The sequence below is a fragment of the Eurosta solidaginis genome, chromosome 4, assembly GCF_040869045.1.
Source record: "Eurosta solidaginis isolate ZX-2024a chromosome 4, ASM4086904v1, whole genome shotgun sequence".
Taxonomy (NCBI): domain Eukaryota; kingdom Metazoa; phylum Arthropoda; class Insecta; order Diptera; family Tephritidae; genus Eurosta; species Eurosta solidaginis.
In genome coordinates, this window is record NC_090322.1 from 6,250,811 (window position 1) to 6,267,491 (window position 16,681).

Here is a 16,681-nt window from a genome sequence, read left to right on the forward strand (position 1 = left end):
ATATATGAAAATTTTACAATCAAATGAAAATTTTTTTAGTAGGTCATGTAAAACACCTTAAAAATCAAAGTCGAAAAAAGTCATAAAAATGAAATTTCGCAGGCTCGAAAATTATTTTTTTAGGTATGCGTAGTGGAACTTTTTTTACTGAGCCCAACTCCTATCGAAAAATCGATGGCGCGATATCGGTTAATAAATCGACCCAGTCTAGTATATATACATATATACCGAAGAAAGGAAATGAAAAATAAAGTATATTAAACATTTGGTATGAATGCGTTTTTGAAAAAAAAAAAACTTGTTACACAATTGGTAACTGAGCGTACGGAGATGCCGCACGTGGTAACTTGACAAAACCAATATAAAGAACGTGTTTTCCGTGCATTTTAAATATTGAAAATATTAAAAAATATTAATAGTACAATTAAAATTAATAACAGAGCAAACCGCGCCTCTATTTTGTGGCATACAGGCCCATTTGTTCTTGTATATAATTCGCCACGTACAAGTTAAGTAAAATATTTTTCAACTATATAAAAAGCAATAAACTTTTCAATTCTTTAACAACAATATTAGTCAAACACAATTATCTTGAACAATACAATAATGTCAACTGTACAAATACTGTCAAAATTTGATAGCAACCTTTCAAAGCAGCGATATTTGTATAGCAATTTTGACAAGCGATAATTATATAGAAGTTAAAGAGCAATCGAGTATCTGTGATGGCAAATAGAAACGAATTCAATAAACATGCTTTACTAAAGCAAATTGAAATACATATGGAAATATAAATAGTTATACAAAACAGCAAAACAATAGTCATAAAAAGCAAAACAACATGAATAAGTACGGGTGTCTAAGTTCGGGTGTAACCGAACATTATATACTCAGCGTGAGCTTCAATTGTACAGTTCATTTCAGATAAATTACTTTGCTACATAACACGTGGCACCGCCCATGAAAAAAAAAATGTCTCCCAATTTCCTCTTACAATAAAACTTGTTGATACAAAACTATTTTTCGCCAAGATATAAGCTGCAGACATTGGCGCTTTATCGGTAACCTTATAACAGCTGATTCGACCAACCTTATGGGAATCAATGCAATCGATTATTGGTGCCGCTAAGGTCGTAACCATATCGTAGCCACCCAATTGGTTTTTGGCTTCCGTCGTAACGATAAACAGCTGATTACGTTAGGGATACGACTACAGCGATACGACATAAGGCACCAATGACTCCCGCTATAGCTTATTATTCTAGTCTACGACCCTTTTAAACTTTTTTTTTTTATTAAAAGTGGCCATAGTCTTTAACCAATCGAATGAATTTCCTTGGTAGTCATAAGTAAGACCAACTGAACCTTAATCAGGTTTACGCCTCACATTTTTAGAAATTTCACACGCCCAACGCTTTTATTTAATTGTCTGATCAACGCCCTAGATTGATGAGGAGTGTGATGACTAGTACCTAGGGCCTACCTAATTATTTTCTAGCTTTTAGTATTATTATTACTTCATGCAAGTATTGTTTTCAATAAAACCGTTTAACTTAAAAATTGTTTTTTTTTTATTTTATTTGAAATTTATGTTTTGCATTATAAAACCTATCCACCTACCAAATTTCATTAGCTTAACGGTATTTATTTTTGAACTGTCTCATTTTTCTAAATTTTCGATACCAAAAGAGTGGGCGTGGTCATCGTCCGATTTTGCTCATTTTCAATACCAATTCAGTCTGCGTCCAGATAAGCGCAAAAACCGAATTTGGTGAAGATATCTCAATATTTGCTCAAGTTATTGTGTTAACGGACGTACAGACGGACGGACATGGCTTAATCAAATTTTTTTTCGATACTGATGATTTTGATATATGAAAGTCTATATCTATCTCGATTCCTTTATACCTGTAGCCCGTTTCTGTATCCGTGCGATACGAATTATATCGCAAAATGCAACTCTGATTCATGGTTATCGGCGGTGAGTATGTATTTTCGATATCTCTTGCGATTCTCATATCACTAGCTCCGAAGGTCGTGATAGTATACATGTGAGATGGCTACCCTGAACACCGGTTCAAGCTAGCATCACCAAGACAACTGTCAGTAGTAACTCGTGGGAAGAGAGACATTAGCTGAAGAAAAGTTGACACAGACAGCCGCAAGTTTAACATCCACCTTCGTTCGTTCTTTTTTATATTCATTTTATAATTGAAATACATTTTCTTTATTAATTAAATCATTCTAATCAATATACGCAATATTTAATACCAATAAACTATTCATTGTTTGCATACATACTGTAACGAATTTACTATTCTACTAACGTTCGAATCACTAAAATGTTGAATAAATAACTCCACTATTCAATAATGCAAAATGGCCTTTATTCGAGTACTTCTCAATATTACTACATCGCGTGCTTAAATCAAACTCATTGCTGATTGCTCACATTGCGCTCTTTTATACTCTTAGATTTCCTCTTTCCATACTTCTAGGCGTTTCCAGAATTTACTTAGTTACTATCTATAAAATTATAACTACAGATGCACGTGTATAGCTTCTCATATGCGCGTGTATATGTGAGTGATACTTGCACAAATTATTGCCTACCTATGGGAGTATCTCAGATATATGCATGTGTTTGAGCGTTGCTCTCCGCTGGTTGTATGGACATATGTGTAGACATAATGATTAATTTGGTTATGTGCATACAAGTCACTGCTCAGCATCGGCTTAGAGATGATAGTACCCCTTAGTGTTAGTTTGTAAAGTAACTGGGCCCGAATTAATTCTTTCTATGCATATATGTACATATTTACTTACTTATAGCTCCTCGGTGGACTGAGTCTTCGAATGTTAGAATACAAATTTAAGGTAGCACGATCACAAAATAAAAATTTGTATGACTTAATTTTTGTTATTATACCTTTTTCGCTATTGAGGACAGATCCTAGGTTCCATTTCGATTGTTCCTTCGTTATGATAAAAACTCACCACTACTATATCGCAAGGTGAATTGAGTGTGTTACAGAAACACTTTTCATGTCGAAAGCGATACGAGCCTTGCGATAGCAAATCGTTCGTTATTATAACGAAAGGTTACAGAAACGGGCTACTGTACAACCAACCGTTAAGATACCAAAGTTAATATACTACATCAATCATTAACAACAAATTAACAGCATAATAATTTTGTCTTTTTCGTTTCAAATAGAATTGAAAAATCGGTAATATGGTTAGGTAATAATTTATGTACATGGAAATTAGTGCGCTTGTTCACAGTCGACTATTCGACTAGTCGATTATTCTAGTATCAACTTTTTAAATGATTGAAAATCGATAAGCTAGTACTCGATTTCAACATAGCGTACAATCGACTAAATGCCATTGTTCGAATAGAGAGTTTTATAAATAAAATTTTTTGTCATTCAACTCACAACTGTATTTGTATTTGTATTTGTATTTATTAGGCAATTCATCCCAGCACAACAATTTGGCAAAAATTATTTTACAGTGCTAGTCGGTAAAAGGCATAAAATAAGAACAATTTAAACTTGAAACTTAAAGCTAATGACTATGGCTAAGAAAAGGTTACAATAAATAATATATTTAATAAATAGTAAATAAATAAAATAAGCGAATGATAGAGTACATTTGCTTAGAAGAAATCAGTATTTTAATTGTCTAGGTTATTATAGAAACTTGTTAATTCTTTATTGAAGAGCAGAGCATTGCTTATAAGCCTAAGTCTAGAAGGGAGCGAGTTCCAAAGACGTATGGAAGTAATGTCCGTATTGTATTTTCTTATGTTTTTAAAAAATTATTATTGGCCTTTAATCTTTAAAATTTATTAAACTATTTTATGAGCTCGAGGCCTTATCCAATCTGTTTTCTGTATAACATACACAATTGTTCCTGATGATGACTTCAGACTGAAGTCGAAATATCGAATATAAAATAAAAATATAAATATAAAATATTTATACTGCGTTTTTTTATTTGGATAAGGCCTCGAGCTCATAAAATAGTTTAATGTATTTTCTTATGTATATTTCCCGCAATATTTAAATAGTTGATTTAAATTTGCCAATCCATACACACTTTTCGTGTCTTTATTATTATCATACCAGCTAAAACCCGACAGTCATGCCTGTTTTTGAGTAAAATGTACTAATCTTGTGCTATAAAAAAACTTTGGTCTGATTTTCAGTTTTCACCTGTCTTGCAATTTAGGCTGCGAGCATGCTAGGCGAGAAGCGATATCGGTTTTCATATATTTTGCTAACATTGAACACCTTCTGCAGCCTTTGGTTATTCATTTCCATATTTATACCTTTCATGAACATGAAATGGTATATTAACTTTGGTCCGATGTTTGTAACGTTGAGAAATATAGAAGATAGACTCAGCATTAAGTATACCGAATTGATCAGGGCGAAGAACTGAGTTAATATAGCCGTGTCCGTCTGTCCGTCCATCCGTCTGTCTGTGTGAAAGCAAACTAGTCCCTCAAATTTTGAGATATCTCAATGAAATTTGGCACAAGGGTGTATTTTTGATCGTTCAGATAAGACGATTTTGGTCATTCCTACCGCAATTTAAAAAGTATAAACGTGATATATATTCTAATATATCATAGAAGATATCCTGAAAAAATCACTTTGATCGGAGCTATATATAATTATATCCCATACAACCGATCGTTCAGATAGAAAGATTTTTGGCCATTACTCCCTTAATTTAGAAAGTATAAACGTGAAACTCTGTGATATATATTTTAATATATCGTAGAAGATTTTCTGAAAAAATCACTTTGATCGGAGCTGTATATAGTATATATCCCATACAACCGATCGTTCAGATATAAAGACTTTTGGCAATTTCTCCATTAATTTCCAATATAAAAACGTTAAACTTGGTGCTATTTATTCTAATATATCATAGAAGAGACCATGGAAAAATCATTTCGATCGGAGCTATATATAATATATATCCCATACAACCGATCGTTCAGATAGAAAGATTTCTAGCCATTTCTCCCTTAATTTCTAATATAAAAACCTTAAACTTGGTGATATTTATTCTAATATATCATAAAAGATTTCCTGAAAAAATCACTTTGATCGGAGCTATATGTATATAGTATATACCTATCCCGTACAACCGATCGTTCAGATAGAAAGATTTTTGGCCATTTCTCCCCTAGTTTCCAATATAAAAACGTGAAACATGGTGCTATTTATTCTAATATATCATAGAAGATTTCCTTTAAAAATCATTTCGATCGGAGCTATATATAATATTGTAACGAATTACTTGCAAATCCTCTTATTTGCAATCCTCTGCTAAGTTCGAATCACTAAACTGTTGAATATATAACTCCAATATTGAATAATGGAAAAATGGCCTTTATTAAAGTACTTCACAATGACATACTTTGCTACTCGCTGGCTTAATAACCAAACTGATTGATAACTCAAATTGAACTCTACTATTGGCCGCCAGATCGCGTGTTTAATCAATAACTGATTGATTGCTCAACTCAAACTGAATTACAGCGCCTCTACATCTGTTGCCTTTTCCTCGTTCGCATTTTTCCAGAATGTACTAGCATTGTCCATGAGCTCTCAAACTTCTCAGCTATAACTAAAATTGCACAATTTTATACATCTTTTAGGCGCTTCCAGAATCTACTAGTTCAGTAGCTCTCAAACTTCTCAGATATATGCATGTGTTTGCGCATTGACTCTCCGCTGCTCCTATTCGTACATGGTACATATGTGTAGACGCAATTATTTCTTCGTTTATGTAGATACATAAAGATTGAATTATTGATGTGAATGTTTGTAGTTTACAGTCTCTCGCGCGCACATAGCCGTATAAGTAAATGCATCTGTGTGTGACATCTCTCTGGGCTGGCTTATATATGTATGTGTATACTTGATTTGATTATTAACGTAAATACTGCTTGGCATGGCCTTAGAATCGCCTTAGTGATGCTAATATCTGTGACACTGCCCTCCACCTAAGTCTGATCGTCCAGATCAGACAAATCTCTCGATCTAAACGTTGCCAGCCTTTCCAAATGGACCACTTTCATTTTGGTTCGTGGTTTACCGATGGTTTGTATGCGGTACACTACATCGTTGATCCGTTTTACAACTTTGTATGGGCCTTCCCAATTACACTGCAATTTCGGGGACAAACCTTTTTTACGTTGTGGGTTGTATAACAGCACCAAATCTCCTTCCTGAAAACCTTCTGAATTAATTGCTTTATCATATCTGGCTTTCATCTTGTCACTCATAATCTTTGTTCATTGCCTTATCAGATCATGTATTTCTCTTAGCTCTTCTTCCAAATCACTAGTGGATTTCCTGACATTTCTCTCCGCATTGGCATCTATCCCAAACTTCAAATCAGCTGGCAGTCTAAGGTCATTGCCAAAAATTACTTTTGCAGGGGTTTGGCCCGTTGTCTCATGCACTGCTGATCGGTAAGCCATCAAGAATAATGGTATGCGTGTATCCCATTCTTTATGGTACTTGTCTACTACTTTCCTTAAGTGCTCCTCCAATGTTCTATTGAATCGTTCTACCATACCATCGGATTGAGGATGCAATGCAGTTGTCCGTGTTTTTCGAATGCCCAATGACTTACACATTTCCTGGAACACAGCTGATTCGAAATTCCTGCCTTGGTCAGAATGTAACTCCATTGGTACACCATACCTTGCAACCCATTCGTTTTTAACCACTTCTGCTACTGTTTCTGCTTCTTGGTTTGGGATTGGGTATACCTCTGGCCATTTACTGAAATAACCCATAACCACCAGTACGTATTTGTTTCCGCGGTTGCTAGTAGGAAATGGACCTGCGACATCCATGGCGATCCTTTCAAATAGCGCACCTGAGTTATATTGCTTCATCTGGCCATGACTTCGTGTTCTGGGCCCTTTCGCTCTGCTGCAAACCTCGCAGTTCGCAATCCACTCAGTGACCGACTGACGGCAACCAACCCAATAGAATCTCTGTTTAATCTTCTCGAGCGTCTTCGTGATTCCAAGATGACCTCCGCTTGGACCATTATGCAGCTCGCTGAGCACGTCAGGAATCCTCTTTCTGGGAACAACTATCAGTTTATTCTTGTATTTACCATCCACACTCTCCCATACTCGATGAAGGCAACCGGATATCAATTCTAAACTGTTCCACTGTGCCCAATATGACTTCGCAATGGGACTCTCTGCTGACATCTCTTCTCTGTTTGGTCTTTCATTTCGTTCGAGCCCTTGCATAACACGTGACAGATCTGCATCTTCTAGCTGGCACTTTCTTAGCTGTTCCTTGTCCCATTCATCTGTACATGTTATATTCATTAGCCGGACATCTATAATGTCTTCTTTAGCCTCGGCTTTTGAACAGTGCTTGCATTCCAAACTACATGGTCTTCGTGACATTGCATCAGCATTTCCATGGGTACTACCTTTTCGATGCTCAATGGACAAGTCATAGCTTTCTAGTCGCTCGATCCACCGTGCCAATTGTCCTTCCGGATTACGGAACTGCAGAAGCCATTTCAACGCTGCGTGATCTGTCCTGACACGGAATCGCTGGCCGTAGAGGTATTTGTGAAAATGTTTAATGCACTCCACCAATGCCAACAGCTCTCTCCGTGTAACGCAATAGTTCCTCTCTGGTTTTCCAATTGAACGGCTGTAATATGCAACTACCTTCTCTTGTCCATCGACCAGTTGTGATAAAACGCCTCCTATAGCATATCCGCTCGCATCTGTATCTAGAATAAAAGTTGCTCCTGGAATCGGGTATGCCAACATTGGGGCAGTGCACAACCGCTCTTTCAATGTTTGGAAAGCTACTTCTTGCTCCTTCTTCCATTCAAAAGCTTTATTTTTTCTTGTTAGCTCATGGAGACTATGGGCTACGCTGGCAAAATTTGGTACAAATCGGCGGTAATATGTGCACAGCCCAAGGAAACTTCTCAATTCATGCAGATTCTGTGGTCTTGGCCAATCCTTTACTGCCTCTATCTTTTCATTCGCTGTACAGACACCTTCTGTCGTTACCTTGTGGCCCAAATAATTTACTTCCTTTTTAAACAGCGTACACTTTTTGGGACTTAACTTCAGACCAGCGCCAGCTATTCTCTGGAAAACTTCCCCCAAGTTCTTAAGATGTTCATCAAAACTCTTGCCCAATACCATGATGTCGTCCAGGTACACCAAGCATGTTTTCCAATGTAGTCCTTTCAGTACCTGGTCCATGAGTCTCTCAAAAGTAGCTGGTGCATTACAAAGTCCAAAAGGCATCACTGTAAATTGCCAAAGATCACCACCGACACTGAAGGCTGTTTTCTCTTTATCTTCCTCCTTCACCGCAACTTGCCAGTAGCCGCTTTTCAAGTCCAGTGTGGAAAACCATTTCGTACCAGATAGCGAGTCCAGAGTGTCGTCAATTCTTGGTAACGGGTAGCTATCCTTTTTCGTAACGTCATTCAACTTCCGGTAGTCCACGCAAAACCTCATTTTTCCATCCTTCTTCTTTACAAGTACTACCGGTGATCTCCATGGACTAGCTGATGGTTCGATGACGCCGCTGTCACTCATTTCTTGTATGATTTGACTCACAACTTCCCGCTTCGCCAGTGGAACACTACGTGGAGCTTGACGGATCGGCCTCGCATCTCCAGTGTCAATTTGATGTTTCACAACATTGGTGCGGCCTGGTTTGGAACCATCCTGGTCAAATATGTTCGCGTATTTTATGAGCAGTTGTTTTGCCTTACTCTGATAGGCTTCCTCTAGCCCATGCGTCCATGCCGTGATATCATTTGAAAGATCAGTATTTCCAGATGAAACGTGTTCCTGGAGCTGTTCACAGTTAATAACTACTTCGGCCTCTTGGCATCTTCCCAAAATAGCTCCTTTGGTCAAATTGAATGGTGACTTGAACTCATTGAGTACTCTTACCGGAATACGTCCATCTTGTTTTGTCATAGCCAGGGGTTTTCCTACAAGTATGTTCAGTGCTGATTTATTTGCTGCTTCGACAACCCACAATTTGTTTGTCCCACAATATCCATCAATCTTTGCCCAGATGACTGCTTCTGATTTTGGTGGTATTTGCTGACTCTCTTCCACCAGCACTCGTTTACTGCTGTAGCTTCTCTCGTAGCCGAAATTATCGCATCGTCTTACTTTGCATATCGATTTTGATGCCTTGGTTGATTAAGAAGTCCACTCCAATTATGATTTCATCGACAATACCTGCCACTATAAAATTGTGTAGTACCGTGACGTTCCTAATTGCTACTTCACATTCTACTTCTCCAATTACCTGGGTGTCTTCTCCAGTGGCTGTACGCAATATTGCTCCATGTAATGGTCTTTTCTTCTTGTTGACTAAATCCGCTCGAATGATGGAATGAGATGCACCCGTATCTACAGTCAGTAAACGTTTCTTTCCATCCACATGTCCTCCGACAGTAAGATTGCTCGACCTTCTTCCAATTTGTGAGATAGAGATTATGGGGCATTCAATTGAGGGAGTCAGTTGTCGCCCCTTGCTGTTGACTCGCTTTAGTTTAACGATTGATTTGTCTTGGATATTTGCTCATCTCCTTCTGCTCTGCGTTTACGACCACCCACATTGTTGGAACTGTTAGGGTTGGTGTTCCAATAACGCGCAATATGCCCTGGCTTTACACACTTAAAGCATTTGACTGCATCATTATTCTTCTGCTGCATACCCTTCAATGCTTCCAAAATTGCGTCTACCCAGTCTGGCTTTTCCACTTCCACTCGATGAGCTTTGTACGCTGGCTTACTCAAAAGTGAGGCTGTTTCCTGAGTCAGTGCATGCCATACCGTTTCAGCAAACGTTAGTTTTGGATTCGCATATGTAGCCCGCTTCGTTTCCACATCTCGTATGCCATTTATGAAGCTCTGGATTTTTACCCTTTCAGTGTATTCCACGGGTGCGTCCGCATTTGCAAGATGAGCCAATCTCTCAATATCTGAAGCAAACTCCTGCAATGTCTCATTTGCTTTTTGGTAGCGGTTTTGCAACTCAATTTGGAATATCTGTTTTCTATGCTCGCTTCCATAACGTCGTTCTACAGCAGCCATCCCGCTCTCCTTCGGGAATCGTCTGTAGGATTTCCGCTGCTGGCCCCTTCAATGCCACGAGCAGTGCAGCAACTTTATCTTCCGCATTCCAGTTGTTCACTGCTGCGGTCTTCTCAAACTGTAGCTTGAACACCTGGAAAGGAACAGAACCGTCAAAGGATAGTGTTTTTACCTTTGGATTACTCGCTGAAACTGCTGGACGATTTAGTTGTAACTGCTCGATACGTCCTCTCAAAGCATCCACCTCGGCCTCGATTTTATCCTGTCGACCACTGAAGCCTTCATGAAACTGGATAAGTTTTTCTTCCATATGCGCTTCCAGTTTCGATGATATACGGACTTCCTGCTCTTCTAGTTGTGTGGAGATCTGAGATGATATCTGTGCTGAAATTTGTGCCGACATTTCTGAAATACGCGTTTCTTGTGCTTCAATCTTTGATGTTATTTCTGACGACATTTCTGCAATATGTGTCTTCTGTTCTTCCAGTTGAGTTTCCATCTTGGATGTTATACGTGTCTCCTGTGATTCTAGTTGTGATGCCATATATGTCTTCTGCTCTTCCAGTTGTGATGACATTTGTGACGACATTGATGCTACTGTCGATGTTTGTGCAGATATTGCAGCCAATATCATGTTCAAGTCTGTGCTCGTAACTGTCTGCGTAACTGTCTCTTCCATTTTTGTTGTTTCCTCGCCATCAAGATGAAAGTCATACTCTTCCACGTCAATTCCTTCTACTTCCATTGCCTCTCGTAGCCGTGCCTGAAGTTCAAGTTTAACGCCGCTTGTATTCAATCCACGGCTCTCCAACTCCCTCTTCAGTTGCTGGATCTTCAATTCACTGAACTTTGCCATGTCCTTGTTGTCCTCTGGAATTTATTCAACAATTCCTCTTCTGACACCAATTGTAACGAATTACTTGCAAATCCTCTTATTTGCAATCCTCTGCTAAGTTTGAATCACTAAACTGTTGAATAAATAACTCCAATATTGAATAATGGAAAAATGGCCTTTATTAAAGTACTTCACAATGACACTTATACTTTGCTACTCGCTGGCTTAATAACCAAACTGATTGATAACTCAAATTGAACTCTACTATTGGCCTCCAGATCACGTGCTTAATCAATAACTGATTGATTGCTCAACTCAAACTGAATTACAGCGCCTCTACATCTGTTGCCTTTTATACCCTTTTTGGTTTCCTCGTTCGCATTTTTCCAGAATGTACTAGCATTGTCCATGAGCTCTCAAACTTCTCAGCTATAACTAAAATTGCACAATTTTATACATCTTTTAGGCGCTTCCAGAATCTACTAGTTCAGTAGCTCTCAAACTTCTCAGATATATGCATGTGTTTGCGCATTGACTCTCCGCTGCTCGTATTCGTACATGGTACATATGTGTAGACGCAATTATTTATTCGTTTATGTAGATACATAAAGATTGAATTATTGATGTGGATGTTTGTAGTTTACAGTCTCTCGCGCGTACATAGGCGTATAAGTAAATGCATCTGTGTGTGACATCTCTCTGGGCTGCCTTATATATGTGTATACTTGATTTGATTATTAACGTAAATACTGCTTGGCATGGCCTTAGCATCGCCTTAGTGATGGGATAACTTAGTGATGCTAATATCCGTGACAATATATATCCCATACAACCGATCGTTCAGATAAGGTGGTTTTTTGCCATTTTTTTATTTCATATTTATCTTAAAAATCTTTTAGGTATGTACATCTGTTCACTATATATTTCTTATCTTATACGTCCGATTATTTGGAGATTACGAACGGGATAAGATTATTGTTCAGCCCCATTAATGAAAGGTATGAAGTCTTCGGCACAGCCGAAGACAGTCTCGTCCTTACTTATTTAATTTAAATTTATTATTATCTAATTATTAATTTATTTTTATACATTTTTAATATTTTCAAAAAGAAAACGAGCTATTATTTCATTCATTATTTATTTACTTGTTATTAATTATTCCCATTCATCGGCACACGCTACAAATCTTCACTTACTCTACCATTTTTTTTCAAGTCGTAAGCTACCTGAATGCGCAATTGTTTACATGAATAAAATACTGAATATTAGCATTTATTGTTTCAATTTTCTATGAATTCCACTTTTCAATAACTTGTTTAGATATGAATTTATAATTTATATATGGATTAATTTTCACATTTCACTCAACTCTTCTTGTACTATGTGCGCTTCAACTTTTTCTCCTCAATGATTTGCATACAATATATGAGAACATGTCGCGCAGTATTTTTAGTTCTACAGTCGTTGTTGTTGTTGTTGTATTAACGATAAAGACAATCCCCTAGAACGATTTATATGGCCACATTGAAACTTCTAGGCCATCCCGCCCCACCCCCTAATTCCATGAGGAACTTGTGAGGTCTCCATAGCCTCGGATGTTAAAGAAACACGATTCGCCACGGGTAGGTGAGGTTGACAATTTGCTTGGAGAAGCTACTATATATTGCGCTTGCAACCCCTTGAGGGTTGCGCTACACAACCCCTTGAAACCAGTTCTATAGGTTTTCAATTGCTCTTATTAAGTACTTATAATCTAGATACCCCTTGAATCCAGTTCTATAGGTTTTCAATTGCTCTTATTAAGTACTTATAATCTAAATATTATCAAAGAACTTCAACGCACAAAGTAATTGTTTCACCTTTTTTCTAGCTGAGTTAATTTCAAATTTTGTATATGCATATCACCCTGTGTTTTTTTTTTTTCTTAATTAGTAAGCCTTACCATTAAAGATTTTTGTTTGTAAGCTATAAGTTTTGAAAAGAAAACTAAAAAAACTTCATATTTTCAGCCAGAGAGTTTATAAAATGATTCTTTAATTTCCCTTTTCTCCCAGAATTTCTTTACAAGAACCCACTTGTTAGATACTGAAAAAGCCGTAACTAGTTGTTCCTTACTTAACTTATACATTCAAATAGTTTGTAATTTACAGCGTATCTTGATCTTGTCTTAAGGCTTGAAGGTTGATGGTCCTTTACCGGATATAGATCCGGTACGTTCCGGTAACGAGCACTATTAAGCTATAAACCCGAACATCTCGAGAATGACTTAATTTAATCACTTTGAACCTTCTTGGCCATCCCGGCCTAGTTCCATGAGGAAGTTGGGGTTGGCAGAACCCCGGCTGATAAAAAAATGATACGCCACGGATAGCTGAGTTTGACAATTACGGTTTAAGACGCTATAAATTGCGCTGGCATCCTTTTCAAAGGGCTGCGCTACACAACCCCTCGAATCAATTGGGAATTTTTGGCATCTCTTACGACAGGCAAGGTATATTCTAACCCCCCAAACCAAATGGAGGTTTTACGATCTTTATACCCATTCGCCGTCTGTAAGGATTAATAAGTTTTTTTCAAAGAGTTTGAAATGGATTCGGAGGGATTCCCGGTGCTGGGACAAAATTTGCACAAACCACTTTCTAAAACTTGTTGATAACAACTGGCCCCAGTGGATTTTGTAATCTAGCTAAGTAACCAATGTATTTTCCGTTTTCAGACTTCAACTCGTTCCATGTGAAAGATTTGCACGTGCTAAAAGCCAAGAAATGTGGGATGTAAAGTTCTTTACCTTCTATCATACATCAAATGAACGTGACAAGCTGTAATTTTTTACTTTCTTATAAATAATATCGAACATTGGCTTGGTCGCACAATGAACCAGTTCTTTTTTTATCTATTGCCTTTGTTATTTCACCACCTCTGCACCTGCTTTCTTTGTCACCAAATCGCATAAGTACAAATTTGCTTTGTAGTTAACGCTGCTCCAAATACCAGCCGCTCATGCGAAATGCATATCCGGCAGTACTTATAAAAATTCGCTTAGTTGACTAGAAAAGTTAAACAACAAGCAAAAATTTGCTATCTCGCTAACTTCCTCTCAAATAATTTCTCAGTGAGAGATTGGAAATAGTCTATAGATCGCAAATGTTCTTTAAAGTAAATAGCATACTCTACATTAGGAGTGAATAAAAGTTAAACTTACAACGATATCATTAAGAAGGTAATAAAAAAATAGTTCAGAAAAATGAAAAACTCATATGAAAGTTATATGTGGTGTTCCATTTTTATTGAATTTTTTATCGCCGTTTTACAAAAACATTTATAGGTTTAACTCCTAATATATATCCTACATTTATTGCCGCGCAATTGAACTCTAAGAAACGCAATTTTGCGTTTTCTCCAATTTCATTCCATTCCAATCGATCGTTCTCAAATTTCGAAAAAGGTCTCTTAAAGCTATAGTTGATAGCCTGGTTGTTGTTGTTTTTTCTTAACCAGATTTAATAATAACTGACTGTACGAACATTCGTTAATCCCGTCGCACTTGCACTATATGTGCATTTAGTTGACTCTCACTGCAAATTGCAATCGTAGTTTAACAACTTCATTTACAAGCTCAGTTACATCTCAAACTTTGGAACGATTTGACGTTTTGTTGCTAAATCTTGCGTGTTTGTAATTTGTTCTGGCTCAATAACCCATTTGGTCTACAACTAATTAATAAATGCTACAACAAACATATTTGCTTCCCTCGTCATTTTCATTCTTTTAAATATGCAACAGAATCACATCTATAATTAAAAAATTTCCAGTTCGTTCCGGCATCCGTTTCATTTATCACCACTACAAATCTTTTTGTATGCGCGTTAAAAATAACTGTGCTTTAAGTTTACTGTGCGCGTCTTGAAGTTTCATTTTCATATATTTTACCAACGACACGCACCCACACATCTATGCATATACACGTTCGCATAACGAATGATATTCCATACACCGATGTCCACCGATGTCTGCCGCCAATCATTGCCGCCTCCAAAAACGTTTCGCTCTTGTTTCTCCGTTAATATTTAAGCAACTGGCGTTGATCTCAATGATGCTATAGCGCATTCGACGCGTAACAACGCAACATCAAAGCGTCCACAGCAGCGGTCGATCGGTCATTGTCATTCAATCGGTACGTCTCAATCACATCTACATAACTTTAAACTCGCATTTGCAATTATTATACATACGATTTTTAATTAAGCTCCTTCGCACATAGAGGTTCGGTGCTGGAGCGCGTCCAACAAAAACGTGTACCACATTTAATAATATAAAATACATATATCACATATATAAATTTTGTTTTAAAAAAAGTTTCTTATCAAAAGATTTGCAAATAACTTAGCACGAATGCGCGTGAGTGTTGTATCAGCTGGTTTAGTGTTTTGTGTTAAAGTGTGAGAAAACTTCATGTTTTCGTTAAGCAAATACCACAATAGTAAAAATATCAACAAAGTGCAATTATACTGTGATTTTACGAAAACTACACGTAGGACTAAAAAGTACGAAAATACGTTAACATAACGTTAGCTATTTTTTCGAAAATTCTCGACGGTGATATTGGCAAAACTTGAAAATAAAAAAATAGTAGTCAAACTATATTTTATTTAAACTAACTAAAAGTGGCAGCTGAAGCACTTAAATAGTTTTAGTAAGCAATTACAACTGCAAAAAGGGTATGTAATTCATAGCATAAAAGCACAATTTCTCAAACGTGATTTTATGTAGAAATTTCGATTAGAATATTTTTAAGCACAGCGCACACTTGTCGTCTTATATGGATTTGGCGGCCGAAAACAGTTCCAGTAGAGATATCAACGTGAAACTTTGGTCACGGCTTTACGAAAATGTGAGAATTATTTTGTCCATACAATTGGTGCTGGTGATACCTTCATACCGACCCGCAACCACCCACTTTCACCGCATGCATACAAAAAACAAAGAAATATCCCACTCTCGGGAGAAAATGCTTTGAAGAGATTTACAAGGTATAATCGAAACAGCTATCGCCTTGTCTGTCCTGATGTCACGTTGTTTAAATTTTTCCCAAATTATTAAATAAATTATAAATTAAAAATTGCTTCAAATAAATGTTTTCATACATTTAAAGCAATAAAGGTAATACCCGCTGAAACTCATACAAAATAGACAGCATTGGTTAATTCGTTGTAGTTCTATAAATGGAACAATAGCATCAACACCAAGTTCTTTGAAACCGCCTTACCAGCGCATAACTTTACCACATGATGACATACGAAGTTTGTCCAGTGCATAAAGAAAATATGCAAAGCAGGCAATTGGGATAAGGTTAACAACAACTAAGGCATGACGTGGCTGAATGCGTGTGTAACACTTCAACCATCATAGGAGTGCGGGTTCACATCCCACTTCCGGGAAAAAAGGCTTTGAAGAGATTTACAAGGTATAATCGATACAGCTGTCGCCTTGTCCGTCGTGATGTCACGTTGTTTAAATTTTTCCCAAATTATTAAATCAAAGAAAGAAATCGTTGGTCTTTTTAAATTTAAGAAAAATGTTTTATAAGATAAAATGTTGGGATAATAGCTAAAATAAGAAGATACCACATCTATATCTTCTATAAATCTTATAAAATGAAGTCGCTAAATGCCATGTATGCACATAACTTGACACAG

At 37.0% G+C, this 16,681-nt stretch overlaps 1 protein-coding gene and 1 long non-coding RNA gene across 5 annotated transcripts in view; one reads left to right on the forward strand and one right to left on the reverse strand.

The window, feature by feature from the left end:
* LOC137248896 (uncharacterized) overlaps positions 1-16,681 on the reverse strand; it is a 339,657-nt gene that overhangs the window by 64,540 nt on the left and 258,436 nt on the right. The window lies entirely within an intron of this gene.
* The window catches only part of LOC137248889 (synaptic vesicle glycoprotein 2B), a 100,868-nt gene that overhangs the window by 51,425 nt on the left and 32,762 nt on the right, over positions 1-16,681 (forward strand). The window contains exon 1 of one of the 4 annotated variants that reach the window (XM_067779860.1): positions 14,679-15,159. The exons of 2 other annotated variants lie outside the window; for them this stretch is intronic. The gene's annotated coding sequence lies outside the window, so the exon portion shown is untranslated. One more of the 4 variants, XM_067779861.1, reaches the window with a different exon arrangement.